The following is a 24,907-nucleotide window of genomic DNA, read 5'->3' as shown; positions in this document are numbered from 1 at the left end:
GTTAGTGAAACGTAAATAAACTTGTCAACCTAATAAAATGAAACGAGGTGTGAGGATTTGATTTTTCGATAAAAAGTCGAAGATATCATTCGCATGATCAGTAAGAACAACTGCCACCTGAAATGACACAACGAGAGATGATACGAGATGTTACGTCTCTCGAATAACTTCGTTCGTTTATCTGTTTGATCTAATCGAGCATCAAACGTAATTGACGTACAGCCTATAAGTTGGTACAAGCTGAAGGAATTTCAACACTGAGAAAGCTGTAATGATAAATGGTAAGCAATCCTTCTTTCTTATTATGCCCAAGTAGCGATGGTATAACTGATTTTCAATCGTTTGAAAAATTCAGAAACTTTACGACCATGCATCCAGGTCGAAGTTGACTCTAGTTCGAGCATTTCTCGTACAGGTAAACAGTTGTATAAAGTATAAAAATCGACTGTAAAAAAGGTATGACACAAGGTATGTCTAAAGTGGGTGCCATATGTAACAAATACGAAATACCTAGTGCAGTTGAAAAATATGCAATTACAATTGGATTAGCCGAGGAACACCTCGAAGAGACTACGAAAGATAAAAAAAACTAATGGCATCTATCGGTTATTGATCGATTCGTTATTATTTCCTATCAGCATTTTACATTCTCCGTTGCACGTTACATTGTAATCAAGTGGAAAGTCGACCTGAAAATATTGCAAAAGTTATGATCGTTTCATCGCCTGTCGAAAAGGCGGGGTGAACGAAAATTTTCATGGAAATATAGGCGATTACAATGAAGATTTTGTAATCCGAGCGGTGGAACGACCAAAGTCGAGATTTAATCGACGCCGCTGGCTCGCGTTAAAGAAAGCCAAAGATCCATGTTCTTACAACCGGTGCAATTAATTCCGGTATCATGAAAAAACATTTACTATATCGAAACTGCTACGAGCCGGTTAATTTATTCAGCGTGGACCGGTCTCATCCTTCTCGTAATTCTTCACGCCGCATTCATTATTGACACACTTTCGCGAAATCCACGGGTTGTTACACGCAGAGGCCAAGAAAATGTGTACGCTCGATGCAAATTACACGATGCCTACGTAGCTACATAAGCTACGTTTATAATAATAAACGGAGCTTCGTTTCGATCAATCTTGCGGTAATGAAACGCGTTGCCCTGAAACCGAAGTAATTGCAACCAGCTGCGCCCGTCGTTAATACACGAGGCAAACAATCTTCTCACTGAAATCTCGCTCCAATAACGTTCCCAGGCAATTTAATCTAATACATAGAAGATTTTGTGTGTTTCCAATGCTCGTTAATCGTCAGTTTCGTGAAATAATTTTGTGGAATTAAATACGAAATATTACGATTGTGTCCGATTCTTCGCATAGATCCTATGTATTAGGTCGTCCGAAAAGTTTCTTTCGTTTTGTAAGGAAATAATGGAAACATTTCCCGTTTTATATTATTTTATCGAATTACGTACGATGGATTTTGTTCTATCGAGATAAAGATTACAACGTTCGACGGATTAGGTTTCGTGTTTGTATAACGATGCGTTGTTGTAAAAGTCTATAAAAGAGAAACGCCTTTCGGACAACTTAATAATAATACGCGACGCGTAAAAGTATTCAGATAGTTGCCGTAAAAGTGGTAAAAGAAATATGAAAATGGAAAGGTATACTACTTATTTGAGAAACGCAAGACGATCAGAGACTTTTATGGAGAAATTTCTCATTTGGTACGCATTTGACACTTAAGTCAAATACTCGTATTATACAGGCAGGTTCATAGACCACCTTGTACGTAGCCACCCAAATGGTTACCCTCGTCTTATTGACATTTACGAAACCTAAAAGTCGTAAAAAAAAGAAAAAAACAATCTAAGGATCTTTATAGCCCATTCCTATTCTCAGTGCTCTTTTGCTGACTCACATCCGACATCCAATTCTATTATCCACGCGGTTCTAAACAAACACCCACGTAGAGAAGAACCTAAAATCCATGAAACAGCAATTTCACTGGTTCGCGTATCTCCTCTGGCTATTTTATATCGCACTGGACTCCATTCGATTCGTCGTCAGGTCACGAAAATCTTTCCAACAACACCCACGTGTCTTCTTTTTTTTAACATTTACCGTTCTTTCTCAGATTCAGCGATTTACGAATCGTTAAAAATTACAATCTAAATTGAATAATCATAGAAAAAAAAACGAGAATCCTTACTTTCACTGGACTGATTTTTACGGCTTTTATTGTTATTAAAATTTTCGTTTTGAAATAATAATATCGTTTCTCTTCGAAACAACGATTAGGACCTATGCAACGGCTTAATATTCTCCAAATTCCTGAATTCACTTTGCTTCAATTATTGAAAGTAGTCGTAGATTCTGCAGGAAGCCGCCTGTACATCAGTCTGGCCACTGTAAGTAGCCTTTTCGCATGTTGATTACGCGGCGAGCATTACCATAACTCGATGCCGGTCTTGGGGACCGTCAACCGTAACCGCAGCTTAACGGGTGCCGTTACCGTTAGAAGATGCTAGCTGTTCGATGCAGACGATCGCGTTTCGCTTCGCCTCGTGCTAAAGAATTAAAAATTAAGCACTGCAACATGTGGTTATGGAATGCTTTAGGGCAACGTCTCTATCGTCATAAAAAAATTCTGTCCCGGTAACTTACACGCTAACGAGTAGTCTTCGAAGTAAGCGAATGCGATAAATTGGAAACCTTCTGGTGGAAAAGGAGCAGCAAAATTTCGCACGACGTCGTTTAAGGAATACAAAGCGAATAAGAGTAAATATTTCGAAGAACTCTACTAATGAAGTCGTTAGTCCTTTACAGCAATTCCATGTTTTTCTTAAAGTCTACGCAATTTCCACGTTCACCGGTTAACCCTAGAAAATTCTACTCTTTCGCTTAAATTATTCGCTCCGATGTCTCGAATTATCGTTGAGTCGAAATTGACGAGAAACTGGTCACCGTAATTTCAAAAAAAAAAAAAAAGAAAAGAAAAAGATAGAAAAACAAAGAGAAAAATTGTTAATTATGGAAGAAGCACGTAACACGCCGATACCAAATCCTCGTATGGAACAGGCAGTCAATTAAATACCTACTCTGTATCCAATTACCCAGAATATTACCCTCGATTACCAGATTGAATTTTTTCCTCGCGAACGAGCATTCAATTTACGACGTATCTCCACCCTGGCTCTGGCACAGCTAATAGAAGACCAGCTTGCATCTCATCTCGCGATCGGACGTACTTGATTAGCGGTGTCTTTATAATGAAACAACCGCGAGTATCGTCGGCTGCGCAATGGTCACCCGGTTGATTGCCAAAGGTCAATCGCGATGTCAACGATTTACTCTCGTCTCACCGGCTGGCCAATCTCACGGGGGATTAAGACGGTGTTCACGCCGAAGTACGGTGCGGCAGCGTGGCGTAAGGAATTTATCCGCGAACCAACCGAGAATTTCATTTGAGAATCGCCCCTCGACGTTTTATGTTTCACGCGTTTATATTACGATCTGGAATGTTTCGGACTGGCGGAGAGACTTTTTATGCGGAATTTAATTTGAACAGGATTCTTGTCCAGGTCGTTGATGCCCGACAGTGACTTTATCCTATCTGCTGATTGGCAACGAGTCACAGAGACGTTTAATATTTGGGATGTTTGCGACTGGTGTAAGAATTTGATCGCAGATTGTTTTAGATGGTATGGATAGTACGTGTTCGTTTATTTTCCGAGAAAATAGGAAGCACTGAAATATGAAGATATGAAAAAAAAAAATAAAAAAGAACATCGAAAGGTGTCTTTTTCCATAGAGAACTTGAACTTGCGTCGACAAACAGGACAACGAGTAGGATTTTTCGTCCGTAAAAATACTACGATAAATATAATGGAAGAGAAGAGAGGCATTGTCATTCTAATCATAAAAGATATAAAAATATGAATGAAGATCGTCTTCCCGTTAGAAACACCATTAACGCGATTCGTATCACGGTTCTTACGGCAGGATTATGTGCACTGTAAACACCATGGAATGATAAACAATGATTAAGCGTATAATAACTGTCAGCCCTAAGCAAGGAGCGTAGCAAGAGACTCGATGGAGATCAAGGAAGTGAAGACACGCACGTGAACTCGCGTCGAGTGTCCGCTGATGCATGCGTGCGTTTCATGCCAACGGAGCAACAGAACCCTTTTATAGATCCTAAAGTTCTACCCACACGTGAAAGGAATAGAAACACATTCGTATCGTCGTAAGATTTATTATTTTGCATATTGAAAAATTCAATCTTCCATATTCGCCATGTTTGCCATACGAGGGGTTCGACTTTTTATTATGCAAAATATAAATATGTATGTTCAAGAAACAAGTTTAGTTTATATTCAATCTACTCACGCGCGAGTACGCTTTGAGATAAGTTGCAGGTTGCTAGGAATATTAAATACCAATTCCTTCCTTTCCTTCGTCTATTCATATATTTTATAGATAGTTTCCTTGTTTTGTTTAAATGGAAAGAATTTATGCGCTGATAGAATAACGGAGAAACCGTCTTACCACGGAGAAGGCGGAGAAAGATTTCGAATGGAGAATGGCAGTCGTCTACCATGCTAGGCGACCTTGTTCAAAAATCCTAGGAAATTACTGGATAAATCACTAGATCTGTGCGCATTATCTTCTTAACAGAATCAAAGCAATCGATTTGAAAAGACAGCGGAAGAAAAATTACCCCATTGCCTCGAAGAATATTTTTATCCAATCGGAATGCTCGCGGAACACCGGTAAAGACATTGCACACACCCGGAAGCCCCGATGCTGATAAATCAGCCCATTAATCTAATTTTTTAAGTTTCTAATCTTTCTTCGATTCGACTTAATCTATTATTCGCTCGAATCGATATTCCTCGAGCAACATTCATTACGATTATTTCACTGTTTCTATTCCACGGTTGAACGTTCATGCAGTTCCATTTATCTCGCGTCGAAATTCAATTTTCTCGAATGCATACGACCAAATTGCTTCGCTTGGTCTCTTCGCAGCTGCGACGTTTTATTGGAATATTTATGACGCGTGACATTCTGGCGCGTCGATCTTATCAGAGCAGTGTGAACTGACTTTAAGAGGAGAACAGAGACGCGAAGAAGCAGAGAAGGAGTCAGAAGTTAATGTAAGCCGGGTCACGACGACCCGACCAGGGATCACAAGTTAGTCGGCGTCCTCGTCGTTCTTGGTCTTCGTGGTTACATTAACATCCCTGGCACCGTCATGCTTCACCGTGAAGACATTATCGAGCTACTACCTTTACTCGCGACGTTGTTTATTCCTCGTATCGTTCCCCCTTAAATCAGACCATTGCCCAATAAAATTCATCGTGTACGAAGCATTTGTTTGGCCATTGATCGGATGAATTTTTCAACCACGTTGAATTGAACATTATGATTAAACATTAATTCAAACAATAATCAATTAAACATTTTGAAACGCTCGTGGAAAAGTAATTTCAAGAATTCGTAGAACAAGGTGTAATTAGTTGACCGCTAAAAAAATTCAAAAATTCACTTTTTCATTTTTTTTTACTATCGTTTAGACTCATCAACGAGGAAACTTGAGGAAGTCCGATTAAAATCTTGGGAACAGGATTACACAGAGGACGCTTCAAGTTAATATAATTTATTAGAGGGAACGAGAGAAGGAAGAGTTAAAAAATAAAAGCCGAAAGATTTATTTCCGAGATAAATTGAAATTATCTTACGATAATCTCCGTCTCGAATGTCATACGCGTCTCCATTGTTATTCCTACTCTGTACTTTCTGATCGTTATTAACGAAAACGTACGTTATACGCAGAAAGATCGTTCCACATATCCACGCCCCTCGTCAAATCCTTTAATCGTCTGTCATCGCGAAATAAATGGACACCGTGAAACGCAAGTCGTCTCTAAAGTCTGTTCGTTTCGTGTCGGGCTTCAATAGCGTTCCACGGTATTTAAACGCTTAGCGTTCTTATAAAAGTGTTGAAGGCTTTTCATAGCGGTTGCACCTCGACCAAAACAACAGTCCCTCTTCCGTTCAACGGATCCGCGGAGGAACTTTTATCGCCGCGAAGAAAACCAGTTCCACCGCATCCGTTCGAATGCACGGCATTGCCGGGGTAAACTGATACAGATTTATCTCGGCCGATGCTTCTACTATTATTCGTATTACGTGGCTGACACTCGGTCTGATAACGAGGTAATTGGCGATTGCTTGGTACCGGAGATTAGAATCGAGGGGGTCCTGGCACACTGCCATCGTGTCCTTTCGAATTCGCGAAATCGTTTCACGCGTGGCAAGCATTCCGTCGAGTGATCGTACGTTCGTACGTCCGCGTTTGTTTCACAATTGCAATCAGAATGCAAGTTATGTTCGAAGCATGTTTACCGGAACATCGCTAGCGAAGATTCGAAGAGCATCAAATCGAATATGACGTGTTCATGATCGACGATGAGTAACGAAGTTTCGTTGAGGAATTTAATTAATCGATAATCAAAAGTCTAATAATTTCTGTAGCAGCGAAAGTGTACGTGTCGACGCGTTCTTCTTCTTCTTCGCTGCTCGTTATCAATATGGGTTAACCTGATAACGAAGTCGAGCGAACAACTGACAAGTGGCAGATGGAGCCAGCGCGATAACCAGCCAATCGACAATTGTCCCGGCGAACAGTGTCGATTTATCACGCTGATAACGAAATAATTGACAACCGGTGAGCCTTGTTGGCAGATTTACGGTAGCGAATACGCAGCGCATAATGCGACGAACCCCTAGTGGTATAAAGATCCCTTTTACCGGATAACGCATCTGCATGTCGGATTAAGGGCTCGAGGAACCGCGTACGAAACGTTCCGTGCGAGGTTGAAACCAGTTCCAACGCGTATCCGTTTAGACGGATCTAGCAACACCGTAATGCACATTCGTTCGATTCTCATCATTCCCTCGAGTATTTCTATCCTGATAACAATGTAATTGACAGGTAGTTAGATCGTATTAGGCACGGTTGTTCACGAATGTATTCGAACACTTGTAGAAACCTCGTAGAAACGTAAGATGGCTCGTAAAATTTTCGAAGAATCGCGTTATCAACCATAACTTGGGTCTCGTTACCGATCCCTGTGCCACAGTCATTAAGCCACTTGGAACGATACCCGCGAACAAAACGAACGCTATACAGGAACTCTGTACGCCGCGCATTTCCACGGGATTCCATGGCGTTAGCCCTGATTCAGGCGTAAAGTAATTTATCGCGGCTTCTAAGGGGCCGCCGATTTACGGCCAAAAAGAGAATCAACGTCAGAAGTTGCCAGCAGCTTCGCCATTATCTCACGTACACGCCGTAAGATGGCCACGTCCACCCCGCAGGACTTCCAGCCTGATAAGTGGTTATCGTCTTTGAAAATGATCCTGCTTTGAATATACCTACGTGTACGCGAACGTGTACGCGTCCTCTATAGCATAATATAATATCGACGATATATTTAGAGAGCTTGAATAAACGTTCCAGTTGGATTAATAATTGTATCTATGAATAGTTAACTAGTGTAGCTTCTACGAAAGATAGTCGTCCCGTGAAATCGAATACAAAGCTCTTGTTGCACAAGCTGTTTTTTCGAGAGAGAGGTTTATACGTATTCTACTTTGGCGTGTCTGATTATTTTCACGAATAGCGTTATATTGTTATTTACGTGGACTTCTACGTGCAAGTCTACGCAAGAGTTATGATTTATTCTTTCTTCGGGTTTCTATGCTTCCGTCTATTAGAGAGAAAATTAAATTATAACAAATAAACGTGGAAAATCATATTAAATAAAAAAAGATCTTTTGTATTATTTCATATAGAAAATACTTCTACTCCAGCTGTAAAAAATGATTACATTATATCTTTTTTACTAATTTCACAATCTTTCTATCAACCTTCTATCGCATAATATACAAACCCAAATTACCCTCGCAACCTTTCCCACGATCGATCTCTCAGCCCTGTGTACCTAGCATCTGCAATTTAATTCCGTAAATGAAAATGACAGCTCATATAGCTACACGGAGCACGACAACAATTTCCAAGCGTATTCCCTCATTCAGTTTTTACAATCTAACTGGGAGAACACGGGAGAAAGAAGAAGGCAAACTCTATTAGTTTGCCGTTTATTTGTGATAAAATAAGCGTAGCTCGCTACAGATGAATATAAGTATTGCAATATTAAAAGAGACAGGTATATGGAAAGAAGAGGAATAAAAGCAGCGAGAGTTTGTTCACCTCGCAACGCGCAAGTAGCCAGCTGGATATAGCCTGATGCATAAAATCTTTGCATACGTTGCGTCTAGTCGCAGCTCCAGGCTGCAGATTCTCTCATCCGTTTGATCGCGAACCAGCCAGATCTCGGCATTCCACGTCGGTCACGCTATAGGAACAGATATTTTTTTCCGTGTTTCCCGCTGGTATAAATCCACGCGTTCCTCTTTCGCTTTCAAGGGAACCGTGGCGAAAAGTCGAAACTGAAGAGCAGGACCCGTGCGATGAAATAACGGAGAAGGCAACTACTGGCTGCTTCGATGGAAATCTCATGGCACGATTTATGTTTCTTTTCTTTTTTCTCTTTTTTCTTTTTTTTTTTTTTTTTTTTTTTTTGGTACGACAGATATGGACAGAGATCAGAATTGTTTTGAGCATAGAAATACACGTGGCACGGTTTGGTGGTTTTAACCCTACGGAATAGGGTTTTAAAGTGTGTCCGTATAGAACGCAGAGAAATCTGGGCCAGTGGCTGGTGTAAAATAACACCGGTGCCTCGGAGACAACGTGAGATACGCGTCAAGTTAATTGGATAAAAGTGCGACGCGAGTTTACGGTACGTATCGAGTATCGACGCGGTTAGACACAGTTTTTCCAGCGTTCATGTCACAGCGATTTCTCCCGATCGTATAGCAGTCAGAAGATTGATAACATGATTATGATGAAGAATAAACGAGGAAATATTCACCGACGTCCTTCTTCTTTCGTCCTTTCTTATCTTCCGAGAATAATTGCGCGAAAAGACATTCCTCTCTTATGAGACACTTTTTACCGGTACACTTTCACGATTAATTATCGCGCTTGTAATTCCATGTACGCCAGGGCGACGGTTTTTCTTTTCTGTCGTCGCACTTTCACTCGAGACTATCGTCGCTTGTCTCTAAAGCGTCCCTAATTAAATTCCAATTGATTCGATCGTTTCATAAAACCTGTTTTTCGCAGTGATAAAAACAAACGACGATTAATTCCCTCAATTTCCTTCTGTAGATATGAATTTATTTTCAATTGCCTCTTACGTATGAGAGCGTATGGCGATCGTTTTCTTTAGGAATCGTAAACACCGCGATTGAATCATTAAAATTCGTAAACGAAGCATCGATACTCGTAAAGAAATTTCGACCGAATGTATCACAAAATTTCCGAAATTCCAAGTAGCATAATTTGAAAAACCCAAGAATTAAAAAATCCAGAAGCTACCGTCTCAAGAGTCTACATCCATCTCTCCTTTGAATTCCACTCGCAGCATCATCTATCGCGTTATATCTTTCCTTAACTTTCTACGAGTTACCATATTTTTTTTTTTTTCGTTGGATTAGGTATATCGGATTAGTAGTTCGCTCAATCATTCGGCGAGATTTACGAGCCCCCCGTACGATCCCATAAGGCGTTGAGTAATACGGCCGGATACCAACGAAACTTCTTCCAGGCGACGATTCTTCGTGGCTCGTAAAATAGGCTCCATCCGAGAAACCCTTCTCTTGCGAGGTCGTAATGACGAGCGCGTCTTCGATACGGCCATTCTAACCAGCGAGATGGGTCGGCCCGTATAATAAACTCGAGATATGCCACGGCCACTGACACCTCCTTTGCTCCCACGCCATTGTCGGAGTTGTGGGTGGTTCGGCCGCCAGAGATCCGCAGGAACGTGCACGATGAATCGTAACCACCGTGTGCCCTCCTCCTGTATCGTTTCGCTTCGTCTGTAACGTTCGGCTTCTTCTCTTTTTTGGGACGGAAGAGGCACCGCGTTTGGGTCTTTGCACTCAGATAAGAACGAATGAGAACGAGTGGTATCGGTAGCGATGGGTTGAAGCTGACGATTCAGCGGTCTCGAATTAATGCACTTATATTGTACAGACGGATATATTATTTTCTTTTTTACTATTATCATATGATATTGGTAGCGATGGATCGAGACTGACGATTGTATGATTTAACGTTATTCATATCGTATTGTATACGTCAATATAATATTATTAATGCTTTATGTTATATGTACAGTACTGGTAGTGATGGGTTTAGGCCAGAGTTGGGCAAATTTTATTTCGAATAACGAATAAAAAATAGCGTGTAAAATCCCAACGTTTATTTGTAAGTAATTATTTGTAAAAATTATTCTTTTGCTTTATTCGTTTTTTGATGCGTCGAATAATTGTACGAAGTACGTGGAACAAGCGACTACCTACACCGACTACGCAGTCGACACTGAAAATCGAACGATCCGAGGTTATTCATGCTGTATAAGATTACATCGACTAAAAAATTTATTCAATTAAGATTTGCATTTAGAGTAAATTAATATTGCGTAGATTTCGTAAAATAATTATTCGTATAACCATAGCGATCGATTCATTTCAAGTCAGTATAATCCATAAAGCGAACGAATGCTCGTACATGTCAGGATGGCCGAGCGGTCTAAGGCGCCAGACTCAAGGTTCTCACCTTCTCAGTTCAAAACTGAGTTCTGGGCGTTCTGGTCCTCTCTGAGGGCGTGGGTTCGAATCCCACTTCTGACAAATTCTTTTGCATTTTTTAAATGCAATAACAAACATTCGAATGCAATTACATCGTTATAATTATCGATTATTTTAGACTACGTTATACTCAAACACGGCGATATTCGCGCGACCAGTTCGTCGCGAGTTCGAATCCTACTGCTGCCAAACTTTCTTTTTTTTTTTTTTTTAATTTCTATTTTTATCTCATACGCCCAGGTATAATCGCTTTTACTTTGTAAATTGATAAGCATTAAACGATTTCTTGTTAACGAAAATATATTGCGATTACTAAAATTATCTGGAATATTATCTCGTATTACAGTGTATACGTATGTATAATTATACGAACAAATGACTACAATACGAAGAACGAGCTCTATTTCTTAAATTAAATCGTGTCAAGAATCAAAACCACATTTTTATTATGTAACGACTTAACTACACGTATTTAACCGCTATCTTGGTAGGTAGTTCGTGTTACGTAATGCTCGATTCACGATCTTTCTTACGAAATCTCTCCTGTTTCCAAGATAATGCAACGATTAACATCACGAGTGCAGATCCAGTGTGTTCTCTGTCGTTTTACCGTTCAGTCTATTTTAGGCGAGTCTATTTTTTCCGTTGTTTCCCACACCGGATTGCCATCGTGTAGTTACGTACGAGCACCGTGACACAATAGCCACGACCTGCACAATGAGTTCGCGAACATACGGTTATCCTGTAATAATGCCCTTAAACAGAGGCAAGAGTGGCATTTCGAATACGCGAAACGAATTGGCATATGGGCCGCGTTATCTGTCTCCTGTCACTTAATGAAATTTACTATCGATGCAATCGATTTCCTTGCCGATGTACCGTTCCTTGTCCCATTCTAGATAGAACCGTGAAACGCGCAAACACTGGATTTCCAATTACACGTACGTAGGAAGTGGGATGTGTGCTATTTTAGTATCCTTCAAAATCGCTACAAGAATTCAACGCAGTAATTATTAGACTTTCGAATGTACGATGCTAGGTCGATCGTTAAATTTTCATTATTACTTATACACAAGTCACACATATACAACCTCGTTAGGGCCGATCGTTCAGGTATTGTTCGCTAGAATGATTATTTCTGGATACCATTATCCAAAGCTATTAATCAGATTTCCTTGGGTCCTCGACTGCTAACTCAAAATCGTTAACCTTTCTTCGACCGAATCAACGGATGTTTCAGCGACCATCGTTAAATCTTGCAAAACTACCTACGTCGACGACGGTCTGAAAAAAGCAACTTAACCGACTCGTATCAGATATCGACGTCCACGGACTATGCCGATCAACCGTGCCACTCCTACGTTCTAAGTCAAAGCAAGCTCGTCCATCATCCATTGACCGGGACGAGAAGAAGAAACGGAACAGAGTCGCCTAATCGATACATCTTGAACAGCAGACAGAAAGATAGAGAAAGAGGCCGATCTTATGGTCACGTTATCGACCTAGATTAAAAGCGAAACGTCATTCGGCCCAGTGACTTATGACTCGACTTTCCTGGACTTTGTTTCACGTGGCATGCGTTCACGACTAACGAGCACCATGCTGCTTTTGATTGATGCCGGATCGACGTTTACTGAAAAGAGCAACGATAGCCAGAGAGCTACAGGCAATGGCCTATCCTCGCGAAACCAGCATCACCCGGTGCCATTTACCTTTCCCTTCTAATTCCTTGGCTCTGGTAATTAGACGGACAACGTATCATTAGGGGAAGAGTTACAACCGCGTACGAGTTCAGGCGGTTTTTGCTTTTCGGCGACACCTCGTTGTTAGAGACCAGTTTCTGGCCCGACACTGATACTGTTAGCATCGTTTGTTGCGTCCTACGGTGTGCGAGATCATGGGCGCCCGTTCGACTAATTGAGCACTCGCTTAATTGGAATTGCTGGACGAGCTAAAGGGGGATGGCGAGGTTTTGTTCGCAAGAACCGTGGCTAATAACTATATAGGCCGAGATGATTTGCGCGCGAAATTGAAGCTCCACTACTCGCTCGTTGTAATATTTAAAGGCTGAACGAGCATTTTATTTCGATCTCGTTTCTTCACTTTTGTTTAGGAAAATATTACGATCGAGTTGTTAATTAAACGGAGGAAATTGAAATTTTTCTTATACACGGATAAACGAACGTGTCAAGTTATTAATTATAAGTTGTCAGTCGATGTTCTTAGTTGATATAATATATAGAAAATATTTGTGTTTTAAATAATATTTCCACTACAGGATACCTATCGTGGAAACTAACGTATAATCGTTTCTAATGCTCGAAGGAACACGTTTGTTTGCCGAACCATAAATGCGAGCGATTTCTGCGAAACCACAATTGAAATCGCTGCCGATGTAGACAGAAGATTGCGGTAAATCGAGCAAACGAAATTAAGGGAAACTGGTTCGCCAAAACAAAGCGTCAAAACGGTCATAGAATAAAGACCACTTTTTTCCATAGCTTTTTAACGTGCCCACTTTCCATCTAAACGTTCTTCCCACTTGAGAACTGCATTTTTCACCAATTTTATTCCGAATTATGAAAGACTGGAAACTCACTTGCTTTGCTGTCGCGTAAATGGATAGCGAATGAATATTTTGCAGGAAACGCGTCATTTCACCGCCCAACTTACCATAAAGATTCTATGGTATTTTAATTGCATAAATTATGGTAAGACGTTTCAGCTGGCGAATGTTGCATCGTGTTTCGCGATGATCGTTGGTTAAAAGGAAGCTTTCACAACGGCGTGAACGTGCAATACAGAATAGTTAATTCGTTCCATATAAAGATACGAAATAATTCGCGTAATGGGGTAGCCGCGTTTCCATGGTAGCGTTAATTAAACGACTCGTGCGTCTTCTATCCTCGATTTTCTCGCCCATTCAGCGCATTATCGATTAATTAGGTTATGCTAATGGAATACTCTTTTCGCGTGAAAACCGATCATCCGCGGAATCCCATCGTTGTACGATCGATGATTAAGATAAGGTTACGTATGCGCTGCATATTCCAACGATAATTGCTCGATAACTGACAGTAAATTACATGAGAAAGATCGAGCTATTATTTTAGAAAAGATCGCTTCCTCGTATCTTTGGAAAATCGTAATTAAAACACGGAACTACGAGGAACTTCCTTCTCGTTAGAATATCGTTTAGTACGTTTCGTATTGTACGATAGGGTTTCGTATAAAACGCGATTAAGCGAAAATAAAGATATTTTACAATTTAAACAGCGATAACTTTGAGTTTTTTTTTTTATAATAACGTTCTTTAATAATAAAGTCGAGTAATTGGAAATCACAGGAAACAAAGGGGAAACGAAAGAAACTTTCGTACTCGCTTTTGTGCCATCAGCCATTTGCTTCAGATTTTAAACATCTTTGCAATCAACGACGGATTAATTGCCGTGATTGTATTGCATTCAATTTTAGAACCGTAATAATCCAATAATTTCGCACCAATGGGCCGCAATTAAATAACCCTTTTTGCCACCGTACTTATTAATCTACCGACATTAAAGGTTCTTTACGACTTTCCTCGGCACCCTTCACAATGAAATCAAAATTAAAAGTCCATTTCGCTTGTCTGATGGCTCAATTAACTCGCTTCGAAAATACCTTCTCCTTGGTGAATTAAAAAAATACTGAAAAATTGCTCGTACAAGGGCCCCAAATTATAATAATCGCTTCGAGATGATCGCTTGTTTCGAGTTTGAGGAAGAATGGAATTAAAATACGTTTAGTATTTTTATTCCATGTTTTTAACGCAAAAGGGTTTAATAACGCGTAACGGCCGCTTAAAAATCTAAAGTTAATTAATTTAATTCGAGAAATATCGTCGTTTGATATTATCTTCCTGCACACAAGTTTATTAACTAACGACATTAGCTGTATCGCCACTATTATGCGAAATAGTCTACGTCGTAACAATTCGATCACGCGTTATGGTAAAATCCTGATAGTACGAAATCTCGATAAAATTTGTCTAGAAACGAGCCATCGTATTTAACGTATTTCGATCTATTAGGTCGTCCGAAAAGTGTATTCCTTTTACAGACACGTCTTTTACAACGACGCATCTTTGTACAAACACGAAATCTAATCTGTCAAACGTTGTGACGTTTATCTTGATAGAACAAAATCGATCATACGTAATTCGATAAAATAATATAAAACGAAAAACATTATGCGCCCATTATTTCCTCATAAAACGAAAGAAACTTCTTGGACGACCTAATACAAGTGTTTTGGTTTATCTGTATTAGCCGAATGCCGCGTGAATCGCGATTTCTCGATCGCGTGGAACGTTTAGAGGTCCCGTTCCACTCATTTGTCACATTTACAATCTCATATGGCGGCGTATACTTGACCGTGAAAGTCGATCGGCGCGGTCCACGTCGATGCCGGGTTTCCATGTTCGCGACAGAGATTTTCTTTGTAGGATACGCCGCATGATCCACTTTAGTTCTTGCTGTGTCCGTGTTCTCTCGGTGCCACTTATAACGACGCCGGTTCACAGGACTCGCGCGGCGCTGTCTAATTAAAAGGATCGCCTCTGTCGTTGTTTTTCCGACACGCCCGTGGAAACGAGCCGAAAGGCTACGGTACAGGGCTCGGCACTTTTTTTTCCACTCTGTATCATCGAGATTCCTAAACCTTCTACGAAATACGTTCCGACTTTCAAGATCGAAACACCGTGTATAAGTATATAAATATATATGCATCGACGGTAAAATTTAAACACGCAATATGCTAATAAAGATAATCTTCTTTGATGGAGGAATCGAGATGCGCGGCGCTTTTAACTTTCTCTCGTTGATAAGAATTCCCGACCAACTATGTAGCTGGATGAAGATCGTCGGAAAAATTAGAATGGAGATTTTTTTCAACAGAAGAGAAAGTGAAATGATCGCAGCTGAAATTACACGACGAAAATTACGCGCGTAATCGTTTGAAATTCCCGACTACTTCTGAATATTCCGCTTTTAACCTGCTTCACTTTCAACAGTCAACCTGCGATTAATCAAACGATCGCATCGCCGCTACGTTAAATTCCAAGCTCACCGCGTTAGACTATTATCGAAGCAGGCGAACAGTAGCAGAGAGGTGTCCGCTTGTAGAAGCTTGCACGATGTTGGCAATCGAGCCTCCTAGCAAACGATCCGTCATGACAAAAAACAGTTGATCGCGTAAAACGCGTATCCTGCGGTTCTATTCCGGCATGGGGAGGCTTTAACGTCTTCTTCTTGCGCGTTTTCCCTTAAACCTGTTCCATGGATTGAATATATCCGCGACCATCTCGTGCAGAAGTCGACACGCCTCGCGACACGTGAGCCACGCATGTAAAGCGAGAACGGAGGAGCACGCGATCGTTCGTCACGACACGTAGCACGGTAACTGGGAAATTGGCGATCCGTGCCGCGGACTGAAATTACTAGATCGTAAAAGTTATGTGGCACTACGCTTGCTACAAGCTCCGGGACGCTCTAAATTCACTTAGACGAACGGTTACATTGTGCCCGTGCAAGCGCATGCTTACGAACCATCCGCTTTTTTGCGCCGATACCTCGATGGCAGATGGAAAGTTTCTTCTTCGTTCGTATGGCGAACGTGGCTGCAAAATCTGCAGCTCTTATCTTCTAACACCGCGAATACCTTGCTACGTATCTGTGTAACGCAATTTTCTTTAAATTTAACCATCTGAGAAAACGTCGAACTCTTGAGAATATCTTTCGTAGACATTCTGTGGCCTAAAATACGCAACTTCGTGTTCGAATATTTCCCAATGAAAACAACATTCAGGAAACCGACGAAGACTGCGTATAGAAACATGTAATAGGAAAATTAATGAAACAGAATGAGATTAGGAAATGATTCCTTCGCGAAACATGAAAGATACTTGTTAGCATTGAGATATGTATGATTTTATGTGCTAGACTAGATTAGCTGCGTAGTAGCGATACATGTATGTGAATATCAGTGCGTGGAAGTGTGTGTGTGTGTGCGCGGCGTCCAGAAAATAAAGAAATGTAGACTGTTGAGTTAACAGTCTGGTATGGAAGAAGGTGAGACGCGTGCAAGTGTGTATCGATGAATATCTTTGAAATCGTTCATCAAATAAATATATAACTATTCTAATATAAATTCCAAGTGTAAATTTAGCGTTCCTATACCATTATTTCGGCCATTAAGATGCAAAATTCTCAACGGTTGGTTAGATAACTTATTATGTTTTTTCTCTCGCGATCCTCGTTTGTAAACAAACATCCAAAAAGATGCACGTACGAGATGACAAACGAACACGGACGTGTATAACTAAAAACCTGATTCGACTGCTGGCTTCTCCTTCGTTGCGAACGAAAGAGAGGATAAAAAGACGAAGAAGAATAAGCGTATAACAGGTTGGTTCCGGCTTGAAGAACACGAAACCACGGACCGATAAGAAACACGATCTAAACGATGTGTAATCGTTAACTAATGCGAAACGAAACGGTGCCGATACCATATAAATCGCGAGGTCTGTACGCGAACACGCGACTGGCTCTCGCAGCATCGTGAATTCTTTATTGATCGTAGGTCTACCCTCATAAATTGCCTCTGTAAATAGGGGTTCGGAGAAATTGTTGTATCTAGCGTGCGCTCGATCGTTTTCACATAGTAGCGAAAGTGCAAGTCCAAGAGGCACGATCTGTTCGACGTGGCGTTTCCTTGCCATAATCGGCGTCCACGGTGCACCCGGTTCGCGTGTATATGGCAACGAAGATATGGGAACGCGACGAACCAAGATGCATCCTGGTGCTCGCTTTCTAGTTGCAAATTTCATTCGATAATCGATCTGGCTTTAGCGTGTTTATCGGAGCTCGGTTTAACGAATTTCGACGAGAGGAAACGAGCTACGCAGAACCCTCGCCCATCGTCGTATGGTGCGAGATTCGAACTTCGACGAGGTTGTTGTCACGTCGGAGACACAAGAAATCACGAAACCGATAGATCGCCGGTGATCTGCTCGCGTCGCACTTCGAACGTTTCACGAATACGCTGAAGAAATTGAACTTGAATCGAAGAGACAGGGTCAAAATGTTTGAACAGACTGGGGCGAGCGCTTATTTTGCAGGGTTTTTATACCGAGGTTTTAGTCCCTCTGGAGGGGTTGTCTGGTGTATCTCAGAGGTGCCTATTTCGTTACCATTTGGTTATTGTTTCGATGGCTGTGGTATGCAGGGTGTCTAGCCTATCCTATTACTGTTTCCGAGCGGGTGGTCTTCTTCGGCGTGCGACACCGTCGACGGAGTTGCAAAACTCTATGTTTTTTCGCGGAGAGACGCGATCGCGAGGAAGCGCGTCAACGGGAGTCGAAATTCCCGTTACGATTAGACGATCGACGCCACGAAACCGATCGATCCCCTATTTCGATTAGGATAATAAAGGTAGTTTAATGAGTAGAATGCTCGATTAACACATAGTATATATTTCCAACAACTTTGTAGAAAATATAGTTACGCTGGTGCGTAAGGTATAAGCTAAGTAGGTGAATAATTGAAGGATGGAAACCCGATAAAGAGATGTTGACTGTTGCAAAGATGATGAACCGGTGAAGTCCGGTGACGATGCTGTTACAAAGGAAAACTCTTACTCGATGGTGATCGCTCCACCACTGCTCGCGTGTGGGTGGAATCCCGGGGAGCATTGGAAAAACCCCAATTTCTATCCGATGGAGCAATAACCATAAGGAACCTCTTGACTCAAAGACGCTTTATGCCAATTGACGGCCTTAACGGTAGATCGAAAAGCCTCGTTTTACGACAGTTCCGTAGGATTATTGCGGTTCGCTTAATTCTACGTGCACAGCTGGTGGTCGCCTCGAACGTAAAGAGTCACCGGACGTAACACTGTATTCTTCCAGTTTACCGAAAATTTGTTTTTTTCAAATAACGAAAGAAGCTAGGAACTCGTCTTTATTTTTATTTTTCCGTTTGCTCTGGCCTTACGCGAAGAGAAACGAGCATCTGCCAGGTTTTGACCGGTGGAATGCGGCTGCCGGGGCAAATAAAATATCTAGAAGGAGAATCCTATCCGGATGCATTCAGGAAACTCTGGCGAGGCGAAAGAAATTGCCGCGAGAGAACGTGACAAAAGGCCGGTGTCACCGAGACGATCGTACGCGTAAATTCTTCGACGAAATAAGAAAGGGAATTATAGTTAGTCCGGTTTAATAGCAATTACCGAATCCTTCCACGGGGTCGCATCGAAGCGGTTAGCGTGCCTCTAACGAGCACGACCCAACGATTAGCTTAGAGTACTTTCTCTTGTACTCCAGAAACTGATTTATCCTTATGGAAATGCGATTTGTTCGAATGCTATTCGCGGTACGAAACGTTTATGATATTCGAATATTCGAAGAATTCGCTACGTTAAGGTATCCTCCTGTGATTTTAGCGAGTAAAAGAAAAGAGCAATTAATACACGTAAGGAACGTACACAACACGTATAACACAAGTAGAAATTCATTATTACTCTTTAGTTAATATTATTGTAGGATCTTTACTACAATTAGTTTATTTAGAATAAATGGATTAAACCGATGTTGATGAAACAGGAAACGATGGTCGTTTAACGTGAACTAATCACGGTAACGTATTATGATCAAGATAATTAGATAGTTAATTTGCAACTCTCGATAACGCAATTCGCACTGTCTGACGTCACAACTCGCAATGACTGTTAATTCGTTTTGTCTTTGTCTTTCGTCTTGTCTGTTAATTCTTAATGTCTTTTGTCTTAGCCTCACCACGCACATGTTCCGCAATCGTTTGTTTATAATTCGCACGACACCCCCAGGCCCCTCGTCCACGATGCTACAGTACACAGCACGTATAACATAGGTATAAATTTATTATTACTTTTCGGTTAATATTATTAATATTGTTACTAGTCAGAACTAAAATTGGGGAAATACGTGGATTCCTTTGGATTTGTCGATCTTCTGTATTCGACTATATCGCAAAACGAGTAGTAAAAATAAGAAACGATCGTGTCCACAGCGCGAAAGAGAAATAATTACGTAACAATTAATCAACCGCGATGAAGAAATATTAAACGCTAAAAGCATGTTAAAGGTATGGCGAGGAAGCTGTTCGAATTTTTACGAAGCTTTTTTATTTCCCATAATCCCTGTAACGATACGGTAAAGTTGATGTTATTTGTTCGCTTTTTTCTTATTGAAAGTATCCAATAGCCCGGTAATTTAATATTTAATATCGGAACATACCCTGTTATTAATTTCATTGAAAAACAACGTTATATCCATCAGTGTGCGGCCATGTTACAAAGTAACGCTCGTAATCGCTTCTTCAATCACATCCACTTGAAACTTACAATTAACCTATCCGCGGCCTCGTATCCAAATGAAGCAATTATCGACGTAGCAGAATCGCCTCGAGGGAATAGATCGCGATTCTCGATTGCGATGCAGCACAACGGCAAAGGTAGAAAACGAGCAACCATGTCGGACGTGAAAATCGGTGAAAAAGAAGCACGAACACCGCACAACCAACTGTCGATCGACGCTTCGAGGATCCATGTATCGCTTCTTCGAATCTTCCAATGCGTATTCGATCCTCTTTTCTTCCTATTGACGTCGAAAAATCCGCTCTTTCGTTCCGCGTCTCGTTCGACGTTTCGTGAAACGCGCGCATAAAAGCGATGTAAAAAGGTCGTGGGAGATGCGAGGAGGCGATAGTTCGAGGAGAAGACTGTCTAAAATTATTAGCATGCCCGAAAAGTTACTTTCGTTTCATAAAGCGATAATAGATGAACAACAATTTCTGTTTTGTATTATTTTATTGAATTAGGTATCGTCCGTTTCGTTCTATTTCTATCATTATGTTCGTGCGCAATTCGATAAACTAATATAAAACAAGAAACATTGTGCGTCTATTATTTCCTTATAGAACAGAAGAAACTTTTCGGACAACCTAATAATATTATCGATAAGCGGTGCTATAATTTTCGAATTTTCTAAATACTGAGCGAAGATCAGCCAAAGTTGAGGATATCGTGAGTTCGATGAAAACAACGTTCGGACGTGTATCTTATCGACGAAACTCGTCGATTATGTCGTACCTGTATAAATATTCGGCCAACTAAAAATCGTTAACAGCCAAGAACGAAAGCAGGGACTTAACATACGTGGCGTATCCAGAGAATGCAAGATACAAAGAATGGAATTTCGCGAGAAAGAGACGCCCGTGGTAGCGCATTCTTTCGCACCAACGCGTTTCTTTCTCTTTCCTATCGAGAATCGATTCACGAGCGTCGATAGCCCTCCGCGACTCGTTCACCGTTTTGTTCTTGGCCGATCTCGAGTCTTTCGACATTTGCATCCTGGTTGCCGCGAATATACGCGGCGAGATATCGCCGAGCTGTCACTCGAACCCGGATAACATCGGGAATTGCGAATCGCGCCGATTGAAAAAGGGGAATGCGCTTCGGGGACTCCCCGCCGTGCAAAATTCTACCACGAACCTTGTTAAAATCCTGTTCTGTATATATCGTACGATGGAAGAATTCGTGGAAGATGGTTCGTTGTTTCGTCGAGCTGAATGGTAACGTCTGAACGAAGATCGAAGAAATTTTACGTTCGAAGTAGAAAGGAAATGGTAGCTTGACAGTTTAACTGCCACGCTGAAATCACGTGTTAAGCTCAGGACGCCACAGTGTTTTAACACTAGAACTACAGATAGTTAACACGAAGATATTTCGACCAAAACCAGTGAAAATGACTGGTCTTTAAAAAATACGTAATAATAGAATATTTGTATATTTATCGATTTATTACTTTCTTACAGAAGCAATTAGTTCTAGTGTTAACACAGTGCAAGATTTGTCCCCATTTTTTTTTATCAATTTTTTAGTAAAAATGTTGAATTGTTCAATGGGGCACTTTTTATCTCAAAGTATCTTCTATTTATCGGTTGTATTCAAAATGCCCTAACTGTCGATTTTCATTCAATTTTTACAATTGTAAGAAGTTCAAGCGCTCCGGTCGCCAATGACCCCGGATGATGGCGTCACAGGAGAAACCGTGGCCCGTCACATATGACCATCGTGGCAGTCGAAGTGTTAAGTGGCTTAAAGTCTTGGTAAAAGATTGGCACACAGTTAAGAGAGAAGCGAGTTTCTCAATAGGAAAATTTATCGTCGAGCGAAAGGTTATGTAAAATAAAATAAAAATAATCGTAATCTGCATATTATTTGTCTGCGTCAAATTATCCATTTATCCTCGTATAAACCATCTAGTAAACGACTCTCCAGCGTCAACAGATCGATAAGCTGTATGTACCTAATCTCGTTGACCATATTCTGATGAAAGCTAGAATCATATCGATTCGCATAAAAAAACAGGTATAGAAGCAATAATTAATTAAAAGCGTTACGTTCATCATATCCATATAGCGATGTTTCCACGCGAAATATGGCGAAAAGGTAGCATACGTAGATCCAGCGATAATTGTGGCCAGCAGCAGGAATTTACAATTTCTTGATACATAAATTTCCATAATTTCATCAAACGATCGTCGATGAAGTCTCACCGACTCCCATAGAAATAATATATTCGTATCTTCTTGGCCGGCAAGCGAGTTTAAGGAACAGCCCCGTACATCCGAGCAGCGTGGAATTCCGCGAAACTACTCGAACAACGCAGAAGATAAATATTTTCTGCGCGCTTAATACCACGCATTACGGGGCCAGCATGGCCGCTCCTCCCGACTTAAGTACGTGTCTGTTGCTCATTAAACGATCCCATCGGTACCAACCACGATTATCGGCGCGATAATAATCAATCGAAAATGTTTGGCCGCGCGCCGCGCCACGGATTAATCGTTTTCCAATCGCTTCTACTCAGGGCAGATCGTAATACGTCAAACGTTAAGTCGCTTATAGTAACCGTAATGCTATTTCTCTTCGAGGTATCGCTCGAATTTCACTTCGATCAAACGCGGCACGGGTAAGGCAAGCTTAATTCTTTATTCGACGTTTTATGAAATTTAACAGTGCAGGAAGTACGGAGTAACGAAGAGATCTCGGGCGCGTACGAGTTACGTGAATTCATTCGGCTGAAGTTTATTTAATCGAACGCTAGGTAGAGTTTCGTTGAAATAAACGACGTTCGCGAACTCCTGGCCGTACATCAAGAAACGTGCAATTACGTAAATTAAAATTCAGAGAAGAGCGGCGATGTTATAAATAGCATTTTTGAAATTTACCTCGCAATCTATTGTTATTTACGTGATCTTCTTGCAATAAATAAGTTTACGACGAAGGATAATATAGTCGAAGAATCTGGCTTCTGAACGGTTCAAATCAGAAATGAAAATTATTGACATATGTATAATTTTATGTGCTAGACCAGGTTAGCTGCGTAGTAGCGATACTTGTGTGTAAATATCAGTGTGTGGAAGCATGTGTGTGCGCGGCGTCTAGAAAATAAAGAAATGTAAACTGTTCAGTCAGTTAACAGTCTGATCTGGAAGAAGGTGAGACGCGTGTAAGTGTGCATCGATGAATATCTTTGAAATCGTTTATCAAATAAATATATAACTATTCTAACATAAATTCCAAGTGTAAATTTAGCGTTCCTATACCATTATTTTGTCTATTAAGATCCAAAATTCTCAACAAAAATAACGTAGACGCGATCGTGTCTCAGTAGCAAAGTACGCGCGATTACGTTGTTTAAACGCATCACTTTACCGCACCACGTTTCTCTGACGATATTATAAATATCATTTAAGGAGCCTTCCGTGGTGTTTCGTGGCCGATCGTGGCAAGATTCGGGGATCAATAAGAGGCCATCATTAAGACGTAAAATATACACGCCTACCGTGATTTTCTTGTCGTTGGTTTCGCGAAGCGGCTCTGGTACCATCCGCGAAATTGCTGCCTTGTAAAAATGTCGAAATCGCTATCCCCGGTCGGCGAGAACGCGGCTCTTTAACGCGAAACCAGGATAAACGCGATACGATATCGGTAATGACAGCCATTAAACGGTTTACGACTTAATGACGGCGTCGATATCGATCCTATCATACTCTGACCTTTGATGACAGCAGCGTGTATCGTCGTGGCCGACGAGATAATCATCGATCAAGAGTTTCGTGCTACGTTCGCACCTGCGAACAGTCGCCAGCAACATGCTGCATTCGATTTGCATACGATATTAACGAGACTTTCGGTAGCCGAATGTTGATCGAACGTTCGCAGATGCGTTTTTCTTCCTTCGATAATTACTACCATCGTGCTCAATGACAGAAATCACTTAAGTACTTTTCCAAGCCAGGGAACAGCGGGTAATTCGTGCAAAACGTCAACGAGTTTCTTAATACCGGCGGTGTAACTATTTCCTGCTTTAACCCCTTAACCTACAACTACGAGCATGGCCCGTAGTACGATGATCAGGCCGAACGTAAATGTCACGGACATATCCTGTAGTGTATGACGGGACCAAACGTAAATATTACGAGCATAGCCCGTAGTACGATGATCGGGCCAAATATAATATATAGGGTGTTTGGTAACTGGTGGTACAAGCGGAAAGGGGGTGATTCTACGCGAAAAAAGAAGTCGAAAATATAGAATGAAATTTTTTTTTTAATTTTTTCCATCGAGAGATTTTTCCAACAGTGAGATCCGTTATAACGAGACGCGATAAAGTGCACATGTACCGAGCAAAAATTCAAAGTCGATTTTCTCGAAAACAAAGCCTCAAACGAAAAATTTTTAGTGACCCCGAAATAATGCCACCTTCGCCGACGATATTCCACGATACGTACATTGCGTTCCTCTTTGTACGCAATTTCGCCGTAAATTTATCTGCCCGAGTACGTACGCTCGCGATCCCAAGAATTCGCGATGTTCCTCCGCAGAAAACAGAAATCTCCGCATCGTCGCCATTTCCCAATTTACTTTCGCCGATTTACAACGGAGTCGCTTCGGCGATATACCATATCCTCTCGGCTGTAATCGCATCTATCAAGCGACATGGACACGGTACAGCCGTGGAT

General features: G+C 41.1%; 1 protein-coding gene and 1 non-coding gene across 4 annotated transcripts in view; one reads left to right on the top strand and one right to left on the bottom strand.

Annotated features, from left to right (window-relative positions):
• The window catches only part of dgo (ankyrin repeat domain containing protein 6 diego), a 135,536-nt gene that overhangs the window by 27,974 nt on the left and 82,655 nt on the right, over positions 1-24,907 (bottom strand). The window lies entirely within an intron of this gene.
• TRNAL-CAA (transfer RNA leucine (anticodon CAA)) lies at positions 10,725-10,844 on the top strand. Its single transcript has 2 exons — positions 10,725-10,762; positions 10,800-10,844. It is a non-coding gene; the product is annotated as a tRNA-Leu (tRNA).

Source organism: Bombus vancouverensis, chromosome 10 (genome assembly GCF_051014615.1).
Source record: "Bombus vancouverensis nearcticus chromosome 10, iyBomVanc1_principal, whole genome shotgun sequence".
Classification (NCBI taxonomy): domain Eukaryota; kingdom Metazoa; phylum Arthropoda; class Insecta; order Hymenoptera; family Apidae; genus Bombus; species Bombus vancouverensis.
The sequence above is the reverse complement of the archived record's forward strand: the minus strand, read 5'-3'. Positions and strand labels throughout refer to the sequence as shown.